The sequence below is a fragment of the Myotis yumanensis genome, unplaced genomic scaffold (genome assembly GCF_028538775.1).
Source record: "Myotis yumanensis isolate MYYU_CA2020_CCGP unplaced genomic scaffold, mMyoYum1.0.hap1 SCAF_14, whole genome shotgun sequence".
Lineage (NCBI taxonomy): Eukaryota > Metazoa > Chordata > Mammalia > Chiroptera > Vespertilionidae > Myotis > Myotis yumanensis.
The window spans coordinates 56,989,513-57,001,810 of record NW_027223765.1 but is presented as its reverse complement, the minus strand read 5'-3'; positions in this window follow the sequence as shown (position 1 = coordinate 57,001,810).

Genomic DNA, 12,298 nt, shown 5'->3' with positions numbered 1-12,298 from the left:
GCCAGCCGGCTTCGCCCCACATTGGTCCTGTTGGCCCGCTGCAGTGTGCATCATAAAGGCTGGTCATCCTTGTTGTTCCAGTTGTTCCAGTCATTTTGGTTGCTTGGTTTTTATATATATATATGGACTAGAGGTCCAGCGCATGAAATTCATGAGTGGGTACCATCCCTAGGCCTGGCTTGCGATCAGGGCCATCTTCCCTGGCTGCCAGCAGCTGGCCCCGCCCCCTGACGCCACCCACCCCCAGTTCCCTGTTCTCCATCAGGCAATTGGAGTCTGCCGGCCAGGAAAAGGAACAAAGAGGTAGTCAGTGCACCTCATAGTGACTGGTTGAGCAGTTATTCTGGTCATTCTACCATTAGGGTCAATTTGCATATTACCCTTTTATTATATAGGATATATATTTCAGGAACAATACAATGATGCCTGCTTTCACCGCTCTTATTCACCATAGTACTGGAAATTCTAGCTACAGCAATTGGACAAAGTCATCCAATTTGGAAAAGAGGAAGTAAAATTGTCATTATTTACATATGCCATGGTATTGAACATAGAAAACCCTAAAGACTCCACCAAAAACACTACTAGATCTAATAAAAGAATTCAGCAAAGTTGCAGGATACAATAATAAAGAATCAGAAAGAGAAATTAAGAAAACAATCCCACTTACTATTGCAACAACAACAACAAAAAAAAATAAGGTACCTAGGAATAAATTTAACCAAGGTGGTAAAATACCTGTACTCAGAAAACTATAGGACATCAAAAAAAAAATTAAGGAAGATACAAATAAGTGGAACCATACCATGTTCATGGATTGGAAGAATTAACATCACTAAAATGTCCATACTACCCAAAGAAATCTATAGATTCAATGCAATTCCTATTAAAATACCAATGGCATATCTTACAGAACTAGAAGAAATATTTCAAAAAATATATATGGAACCAAAAAAACAGAAAAACAAAACAAAAACAAATAGCCACAGCAACCTTGAGAAAGAAGACCAAAGTGGGAAGGATCAAAATGCCAGATATCAAACTGTACTACAAAGCCACTGTAATAAAAAAAATGCTTGGTACTGGCACAAGGATAGGCATATGGACCAATGGAACAGAACAGAGAGCCCAAATATCAACCCATGCCTTTATGGTCAATTAACATTTGACAAAGGAGACAAGACCATATAATGGGGCGCAGGGGGAAACAGTCTCCTCAATACATGGTGCTGGGAAAATAGAACAGGCACACGCAAATAAATGAAACTAGACCACGAACTTACGCCACACACAGGAATAAACTCAAAATGGATAAAGGACTTAAATGTAAGTCACAAAACCATAAAAACCCTAGAAGGAAACCTAGGCAGTGAAATCTCAGACATCTCTCGCAGCAATAGTTTGGCTGATACATCGCCTAGGGCAAAAGAAACTAAGGAGAAAATAAACGAATGGGACTATATCAAAATAAAACACTCTGCCCAGCAACAGAAACCATCAACAAAACAAAAAGGGAGCCGACTGTATGGGAGAACATATTCACCAATGATGCATCCAATAAGGGGTTAATTTCCAAAATATATAAAGAACTTATACAATTCAGTATCAGGAAGACAAACAATCCAATTTAAAAATGGGCAAAGGACCTGCATAGACACTTCTCCAAAGAGGACATATAGATGGCCAATAGACATATGAAAAAACGCTCAAGGTAACTAATCATCAGAGAGATGCAAATTAAAACTACAATGAGGTACTACCTCACACCTGTCAGAATCGCTACTATCAATATATCAATAAACAATAAGTGCTGGTGAGGATGTGGAAAAAAGAGAACTCTAGTGAACTGCTGGTGGAAATGCAGACTGATGCAGCCACTGTGGAGAACAGTATGGAGTTTCCTCAAAAAATTATAAATGGAACTGCCATTTGACCCAGTGATCCCACTTCTAGGAATATATTCTGAGAATCCTGAAACACCAATCAGAAAGAACCTATGTACCCCTATGTTCATAGCAGCACTATTTACAATAGCTAAGATCTGGGATCAGCCCAAGTGCCCATCAGTGGATAAAAAGCTGTGGTACATCTACACAATGGAATAGTACATGACGGTATAAAGAAGGATCTCTTACCTTTTGCCATGTCAGGGATGGACCTGGAGAGTATTATGCAAAGTGAAATAAGCCAGTTAGAGAAAGACAAATACCATACGATCTCACTAATATGTAGAATCTAATGAACAAAATAAACTGACAAAATGGAACCAGAATCATGGATACATGGACTAGACCAGTGGGAGACAGAGGGGAGGGGAGTGGGGTGACTGGATAAAGAGGATAAAGGGATTAGCTAAGAACATATATGCACACCCCATGGACATGGACAATAGTGAGTTGAAGGCCAAAAGTGGGAGAGTAGAGGAGGTGGCAAAGGTGGGGGGACATGTGGAAAGTCTGCAATAATGTCAACATTTTAAAAATTGTAATAAAAAATAAATAAACAAGTAAACCTAGGAAAAAATAAGTGGAACAACAGTTTTCTCTTTTCCTTTCTCTCTCTCTCTCTCTCTCTCTCTCTTCTTCCCTCTCTTTCTAAAATCAATATTAAATAAATAAATAAACATAAAAAGTTGAGGCAAAGAGCTCAGATAAAATAACTTCAATTACAAATGAAAGATTTCACATCTTTAGAGTGAACTTCTAAGCAAATATTCACACTGTTTAAATCCAAATTTTCATCATCTTGATTAAAATGATATAATTTATGAAAAATACTCTGTTACAGAGACTCAAGTGCATTACAAGAAAAATTGGAGAAAATTGTAATTTGAGTAACTGTTGAGAAGTTTTACAATTTGCATTTTCTCACTGTGTCTGAGAACAGACCTCTTCCCTATGAACAAAATTAATACTGGCATGAGTATATTTGGTTCATTCTTTAAAGTTAACAAGCAAAACAATTACAGTTATTTATTATGGAAAATTTTAAACATAAAAGTAAAGTTGTGCCCTAGCCCAGTGGTCGGCAAACTGCGGCTCGAGAGCCACATGCGGCTCTTTGGCCCCTTGAGTGTGGCTCTTCCACAAAGTACCGACTTCTGCGCATGGGCCACGAAGTTTCAATCGCACTGTACGTGCGCGCCCACACGTGGTATTTTGTGGAAGAGCCACACTCAAGGGGCCAAAGAGCCGCATGTGGCTCTCGAGCCCCAGTTTGCTGACTACTGCCCTAGCCGGTTTGGCTCAGTAGATAGAGCATCAGCCTGCATACTGAAGAGTCCCAGGTCTCTTCAGGTCAAGGGCACATTCCCAGGTTGCGAGCTCCATCCCCACTAGGGGGAGGGCAGGAGGCAGCCCATCAATGATTCTCTCTCATCAGTGATGTTTCTATCTCTCTCCCTCTCCCTTCCTCTTTGAAATCAATAAAAATACATATTAAAAAAAAAATAAAGTTGTGTAAGGTACCTCATATACCCAGCATCCAGTATCTTATTGATAGCTTTCAACTCAAAGCCAGTCTTGTTGCAGATCTACCACACCACTCCCCCCGTAACCTCCCCTCTCCTCATTGTCTCTGTAAAAATCTTTTATTGAATTTATGAGGGTGACACTGGTTAATAAAATTTCTTAGGTTTCAGGTGTAGAGTTCTATACTCCCTCATCTGTACAGTGTGCTACTGTCTTGAAGCAAATCCATTTGCTGCCTCAGTAGGCTCCACTGACCACGCTCCACTCTGAAAGAACCCACAGTCTCACGGGTGAGCAGGGACACCCACCCACTTCTCTCCATGGTGGCTCTCTGCTCAGGTGTCACCCGCCCCTTTCTCTCTCAACCTGAACTCTTAGACATTTACTCTTGATAGTTTGGAAATCTCACGTTGGGTTTGAGTGGAGAAGTAAAATATTTCAGGCCCAGAATGTTCACTTGACTGAAAGTTTGCTGCTGTATAAATGTTTAAAAGAAAATATTTTCTACTCAAAGTAAAATACAGAAGAATATTGGTAAGTATGGCATTGTGACTGGTTTCTAGAGAGTTGAATATTGTCTGTGATCATCAGACCTTTGGGCGGCAAATATTAATATTCTCTATTAATTTTGCTGGATTAGGTTAGGAGAGAGAAAATTATGGAATGGAAGCCATGGCTGGTAGACTCAAATTGTTACCCTTTCTCTCTCTCTCTCTCTCTCTCTCTCTCTCTCTCTCTCTCTCTCTCTTCTCCCTCCCTTCCTCCCTCCCTCCCTCTCCCCCCCCCTCCCCTTCTCCTCAGTCTTAGTAGTTTTAGCTGGGCACATGGCCGCCTATGTAGACATCAGACATCTAGAGACCGCATTTGCCAGCAGCCCTTAGAAGCCCTGTGACTAACTTCTTAGCAGTGGAATGTGGTCAGGAACATCCTGAAAGAAAATTGCACTCCACTTCCTCTCAGGGGAGAGAGGCAACAATGACTCTGGCTCCTTCACATCCAGAGCAAACGGCACTTGGGGACGATAGTGGAGCTGACCCACCAGTGAGGTGCTTGGTGGCCCCGAGGCGTCACCCAGCACCCCAGAGAGCAGCCCTCTCCTGTGGGGTCTCTGGCCCACCTCTCCCGAGCAGTGGATGCAAAGGAGACCCTTCTTTTCAAAAGCGCACCACTTTGTACTTCATTCTTACATCTTTAAAACATTGTTTTTATGTCCTTTTTTAGTGGTTACCCTGCAGAGAGTGCGACCAACCCCAACCCCAAACTGGTTTGCATGTGGGGACTGACAGCACCGCACACACAAGAGGATGTGACAAAATCGTCACTCACACCCAGGGTTTCCAGCAAGAACAGAGCGGGTGCCAGTCAGTCCAAGTGGATGCGATTGGAGGCCGTTTGGTCGGTTTCAGCTTTGTTGTGCCCGGAGGCAGGGCCTGCGGTGGGAGTTCCTACCTGCTGGGGCTGGCTGACCCAGGGCGGGCAAGAAGGAAAGGGGAGGGGAGGCTTGAGAGCTGTCAGTGGTCCAATACCCAAGGGGAGTTTCCCCTTTATCCAAGTCCTGACATAATACCTTAATGCAGTGGTTCTCCACCTTCTGGCCCTTTAAATACAGTTCCTCATGTTGTGACCCAACCATAAAATTATTTTCATTGCTACTTCATAACTGTAATGTTGCTACTGTTATGAATCGTCATGCAAATATCTGATATGCAGGATGGTCTTAGGCGACCCCTGTGAAAGGGTCCTTCGACCGCCAAAGGGGTCGCGACCCACAGGTTGAGAACCGCTGCCTTAATGGAAGCTGATAACAAAGTGGGGATCAGGAGAGCATGAGCATTCCAAACACTTAGAAAATGTGTAAATGCACTGCTTGCTGCCACTGTCTCAAAGTCTGAAAAACGTCCTCCATCCACAGAGTAAGAAATTTGGGAGAGAGAAAGGTCACTGAGACCCACAACAATGGTAACATTTTCTTATGATATTTTTGATGTTTAAATGCATTTTAATCTCACCAAGAGAAGGTAGAAAAAAAGAAAAAGGAACAAACTTTCACTGGCCAACTTTCAGTGAACAAAGGTGCTTTTCAAACTAGCAGGAAATAACGTACCATGCCACTCCCAGAGGACTCAGCTCGCCTCTGTGTAACAGGGCCCTTTAAGAGAGGCGCACTGGTAAATATGTATCGATAGGTGTTTAAGTCTAATATTTTTATCAAACTTACAAGGTAACATACAAATTAAAAAAAATTTGTCAGACCACATGTCACCATACTCACAAAGGATTAGAATAATTATGCAAATCAAATTCTAGAAATAGCTCAGTGTATCCCATAATTCCTCAAGATAGATATGCAAATTGCACTGATCATGCCTGTGGGTTGAAAGAGTTACCCACTGTACAGCGATGCTGTCTGTGTCACTGCAGAATGAACACCTCCTCACTCTCCTCCTCCTTCTTCTAACAAGCACATGGCCACACAAACAGGTCAATACTTGGGAAATATAAGGAGAAAATATGTGGAGAAATAAAAGGAAAAATATGTTAAATGAAAAAAAACTAGGAAAAGTTTCATCTTGTGCATTTTAAATTGTGATCTCTAGAGACTATTTTGGTAAGGCATGTATTGAGCCAGAATTGAAACTTTAATAACTTTTCAAAGCCTTTTGAAATTACAGCATGCCTGTATCTTGAAGAAAACGAAGCCATTCATTGCACTCTCCAGGTTCCAATATACCAGTCCGTTCTAACCCAAGACAATGTGTGCTGCTCAGATGCCACAGCCTCGGGGGAAAGATTTCCACCCTAGAACATGATGCAGGCTGGCGTAATTCAGATAACATAAGTGAACTGGGGAAAACAAATATATCCAACAGGTGACAAGAGCTCCACAGAAAGTAGTAGGCTGGCCACTTAGAACTTAGTTTAGAAGTGACTAAATTATTCCTCCTAGGAGCCAGTAGTAAGAACTTCCATTTACCTGTCTCCTTAATGCTGCTGAGAAAAAAGAGCATTACATCTGCACCTTGACATTGCAATTTAAACTGTTCTTGTATGTTTTCTCTGTGTAATTGGAAGTAACTTCAAAACTTCAGGCTTTCAGATAGAAATTTCAAGCTGTTTATTTATCTTAAATGCCTGCAATCAGGAAGGAGACAGGGTGGGTTGAGTACCTACTATGCCTCTCCCCACGCTTTCCCCTTTACCTAAAGCACAAAATACCATTGTCTGTCCTGGAAACTAGCTGCTCTGCACCCCCCCCCCCCCCCCCCCCCCCCCCCCCGCATCCTCAGGAGGGAGGGAGGCGGCTGCTGCCCAGAGGGCTGGCTCCTGTTTGATTTCTGGGCTGTTCTAACATTTCTAACCAATCGCGTCTATGCTGGCTCTCCCTGACCAAAATTTTATGTAAAAAAACTTCCTCCATTAGAATGAACACTTTTCTTGCCAGCACTAAACACCCAAATAGAAGTGGACCAGGACACTTTGAAGAGAAAATTATGTGCTTTAATTTCATTTAGAGGAATTCATGTTAAAAATGGACCCGGCATTAAGAGAATAGGGGAGTCAGAAAGAGACACCTCTGGTTGCTCCTACTTCTCTCAGCGGGAGCAGGGAGAATGCTAGGCCCTTTTCATCTATGGCAGTGTCTGGTCTCGTCACCCCAGCTCTTCATCTAACCCCTCTTTTGGCATCTGTCACATTCTGCCTTGCTTTATGGTTTGGGGCCCATTTACCGACTTTCTCCCATGAGCTTGTAACTCGTTAGCAAGGCGACTGAGCCTTCCTTGCCCTGTACCCCTGCACTGCCCACAGAGACACTGGCTGCTTCCGGGCTTGCAATGCCTATTGATCGCATGGATCCATTCAGATAGCTTTCCAAATCAGTGTAACTGGATTTATGATATCAAAAAGTTTACAAAGTGCAATTTTTAATCATTCAGATTTAGTTCAATCTAGAAATCAAGTCATAGCTATCTGATGCTTCCAGAGTCAGGTTAATGCAATGGTTAATAGCAGACTGAATGACCTGAGAGCTGGAAAAAGTAAATGAAGTGAGTCTAATTTTTAAAAATTTGTGAATACAGGAGGAGGGAACCAAGATGGCGGCATAGGTAAACACCTATACTTGCTGCCTCTCACAACCACATCAAAATAACAGCTAAAAGGCAGAACGACCACCCAGAACCGCAGGAAGGCTGGCTGAGTGGAAGTTCCACAACTAGAGGTGAAGAAAGTGCATTGAGACTGGTAAGAGGTGCGGAGGCGCAGAAGGTGCTGGCACCTGGATGTGCTGCTCTTCATTGGGAGGGAGACAGAAGCTCCCGCTTGCTCTGAACTCCAGTTCCGGGCGAGACTCTGGGGGACCCAGACACATACGGGGAGAAACTGAACTGTCTGGCATCAGGACAGGAACGCGAGGGCGGCTTTCTCTCAGAGGTGCTCGCAGCGATCACTGTTCCTACGCGTGTGCGCAGGACGCAGAGGCCCGGGGACCCCTCCAGTGCAGGGCTGACTGGCAGCCACTGCTGTTTACTCCACCCTGGTGATTCCCAGAGACCCCGTCCCACCCAATTTACAACCACACCCAAGCTGTGTGCATCGGCTTTTGCACATGAACGGCCTGTCCTTTCTCTGCCATAAACCTGTCAAACTGCCGCTGGGTCAGAGAGCCCCAGAGCTTCCAAAAGAAGGCCTAAGGGTGGCAGCAGCAGCAGCCTGCCTTGCTTCACAGCTGGGCCTTGTCTGGGCACTTCCAAACCCCATACAAAGAGGAGGAATCAGTAGATGTCTCTGTAGCTCCGCTGGGTGGCCCCAGACACTGGCTGACCTTGCACCTCCTTGAAGATCCAAGGGTCAGTGTACCCAGTGGTCAGAGTGAGACCATCCCGGATTACAACTCTTCACATCCATAAGAGACACACTCAAGGGGAAGACTCAGTGAGCACCAAAGCTCCACTGAAGCAATTCCTGCCCCATAAGGGTGTCTCCTGCACAACAGATCTTCCAGTGTAGACACAGCTGGTATCACAGCCAATTGGCCTGGAGGTCAATTCCTCCTACTGACACCAACAGCAAACAAGGCTTAACTACAACACTGTGCAAACAGCCCACAAAGGGGTGCACCAAGAGCGTCCACCTCAGGTGACTGGGGAGGCTGAGCCACTGGGCCCTATAGGACACCTACGACACAAGGCCACTCTATCAACTCAAGGAGAATTAGCAGCTATCCAGTACATAGAAACAAACACAGGTAATCAGCCAAAATGTGGAGACAAAGAAACAAGTCACAAATGAAAGAAATGGATGAAAGCAAAATACTGGATATAGAGTTCAAAACCACGGTTATAAGGTTACTCAAGAATCTTCTAGAAACCTCCAAGAAATTTAGTGAGACCCTCAAGGATATGAAAAGGACCAATCAGAAATTAAGCATACACTCACTGAAATAAAGAATAATATACAGAGATTCAACAGCAGACTAGAAGATTCCAAGAATCAAGTCAAAGATTTGAAATATGAAGAAGCAAAAAACACCCAACCGAAAAAGAAAAAAGAATCCAAAAATATGAAGATAGTATAAGAAGCCTCTGGGACAACTTCAAGCATACCAACATCCGAATTGTGGGTATGCCAGAAGAAGAGAGAGAGCAAGATATTGAAAACCTATTATCCTATCTAATAATAGACAAACATGGTAATTGACTGTACCTTCGCTACACCTCCCATTGGCTAATCAGCGTGCTATGCAAATTAACCGCCAACAAAGATGGCGGCTAATTTGCATACTGCAGGCAGGTCGGGACAGCACCATCCCGCCTGCCCTGCCGCCATCCAGGCCTGCTATCTGCAACCCAGGGCAGCGGGCGTCCGTGTGCAACCCGACCCGGGGAGGCCTGGCGGGGCAGCAGCGATCGGCCAGCCCTCCCAGGCGTCCCGTGTGCAACCTTACCCAGGGCAGTGCCCCAACCCCCGGATCAGCCCTGCCGTGTGCGCGACCCAGGGAGGCGGGGAAGACACTGAGGGATCGGGCCTGCCATCTGCCACCTGGGGAACAGGCCTAAGCCAGCAGGTGGTTATCTCCCGAGGGGTTCCAGACTGAGAGGGCACAAGTGTGGCTGAGGGACACCCCCCCATCCTCCCTCCCCCGCCAGTGCACAAATTTTTGTGCACCGGGCCTCTCATGAAGAAATAATGACAGAAAACTTCCCCTACCTGGTGAAAGAAATAGACTTACAAGTCTAGGAAGCACAGAGAACCCCAAACAAGAGGAAGCCAAAGAGGACCACACCAAGACACATCATAATTAAAATGCCAAGGGCTAAAGACAAAGAGAGAATCTTAAAAGCAGCAAGAGAAAAACAGTTAGTTACCTATAAGGGAATGCCCATATGACTGTCAGCTGATTTCTCAACAGAAACTATGCAGGCCAGAAGGGAGTGGCAAGAAATATTCAAAGTGATGAATACCAAGAACCTACAACCAAGATTACTTTACCCAGCAAAGCTATCATTTAGAATTGAAGGTCAGATAAAGAGCTTCACAGATAAGGAAAAGCTAAAGGAGTTCATCACCACCAAACCAGTATTATATGAAATGCTGAAGGGTATTTTCTAGGAAGAGGGAGAAGAAGAAAAATGTAAACATAAAAAATTATGAACAACAAAGTGACAACAAATACATATCTATCCACAAGTGAACCTAAAAATAAAATGAATAAAAAACCTGATCAACAGAACAGACTGGTGAATGTAATAGAATCAGAGGCACGGAAAGGGAGCAGACTGACAATTCTCGGGGGGAAAGGGTTGTGGGGGTGTGGGAAGAGATTGGACAAAGAGCTTACATCTATGGATAAGTTGGGCAGGGGGAAGGCCTGGAGTGGGGTGGGAACCTGGTGGAGGGGAGCTATGGGGGGGAGGGGGAAGAGGAACATCTGTAATAATCTGAACAATAAAGATTTAAAAATGAATAAATAAAAAATAAAAATTTGTGAATACAGTTCCAGAATATCAAGCATACCTATCAAAGAGTGGAGGGGATGAAGTAGTTTTAAGTAATGTTGTGGCTAATTGTTGCTGTAAATGACAGGTCCCTGCGTATTAGCTTTGGAAGCAATAGTAGATACTATTTCAAAACCAACAGTCTAGCCCTAACCGGTTTGGCTCAGTGGATAGAGCGTGGGCCTGCGAACTGAAGGGTCCCGGGTTCGATTCCGGTCAAGGGCATGTACCTTGGTTGCGGGCACATCCCCAGTGGGGGTTGTGCAGGAGGCAGCTGATGGATGTTTCTCTCTCATCGATGTTTCTAGCTCTCTCTCTCCCTTCCTCTCTGTAAAAAATCAATAAAATATTTAAAACGAAACAAAACAAACAAAAAAACCCAACAGTCTAGGATATGTGGTTGCATGTTTTGTTAAGCAACTCAGCAGTGTTAAAGCAGGTGCCTGATCTCGTGTCGTTCTGGTCTGCTATCTTTACTGTGTTGACAGTACCTCTTCTCATAGTTGCAGAATAGCTACTGTGGCCCCGCACCACATCCTCACCAAAAACATCCGAAAAGGAAAGAAGAGGGAGGACAAAAGAGCTCTCTTCATGGTCTGGGTTAGACCCCAAAAGTCTTGCCCAAGTTGGAGAAAAAGCATAAAGAACCCCTTGAACTCAGATCAAGTTTGTTTTTACTTGGATGTACTCCAGAAGCGCCTAGTAAACCATACAAAGGCTGTTGCTTTGGGTCTAAAACAGTGATGGCGAACCTATGACTCGCGTGTCAGAGGTGACACGTGAACTCATTTTTTTGGTTGATTTTTCTTTGTTAAATGGCATTTAAATATATAAAATAAATATCAAAAATATAAGTCTTTGTTTTACTATGGTTGCAAATATCAAAAAATTTCTATATGTGACACGGCACCAGAGTTAAGTTAGGGTTTTTCAAAATGCTGACACGCCGAGCTTAAAAGGTTCGCCATCACTGCTCTAAAATGTGGTGTGTGCCTTTGCCCCTCACAGAGGGAGTCCTGAAGGTCACTCATGCTGAGATGGCCCCGTAGTGTTGTGTCAGCCTAGAACACTATTTTGCATCCACTGCGTTTGATAACACCAGCCACTTCAGTGTACAAACAACTTAAAAAGCCACCCAGACAACAGTGTGCGACCCATCCTCCATGCACTTGCCTCTAATGACTAAATTTGAAGCCTTGGAATGTTTGCAGGGTCTGCATGGGAATGTCTTCCCTATCTGTGGGGCCAGCTCACTCTCTTGGCTAGAAGTTCAACCCTTGAAAGCTGAACAGCAGGTGGGCTGGGAAAAAGGGAGTGAAGACTTTGATCACAAGAAACAATGAATGCAAAGGTATGTTGGTGCAACACAGTATAATCTGTTCAGGGCATCGCCAGTGACCTGCAGTGGCTGGAGTACAGGCCTGAGGAGGGAGTGGGAGAACGTAAGACTGAGAGGGAGCCAGGGGCCAATGGCATACACCGAGATTGATAGAGGTAAACACAATGTGCCATGAGAGCCCAGAGGAGGGTGACGGGCCGAGAAGGGCTTCCCGAAGTCTTGGACCTGAGTCCAGCACAGACCTGGTGTTCAGCCAGGGCCTAGGGACAGGGTTGTGCAGGTGAGTTATGCCCATGCCATCGCCATCATGGAATACTGTGAATATTGCCTCTACTCTAGACGGATTCCCTGGCAGAGAAGGCACATGGGCTTTCCAGGGAGAGCTAATACAAAGGCCACCAGAGAAGAGAGAGATGGAAACACAAGTGGGGATGAGGCCAGAGCATGACGGGCCTTCTGCGGCAGGCAAGGCATTTACACTCATCCTGCAGGCC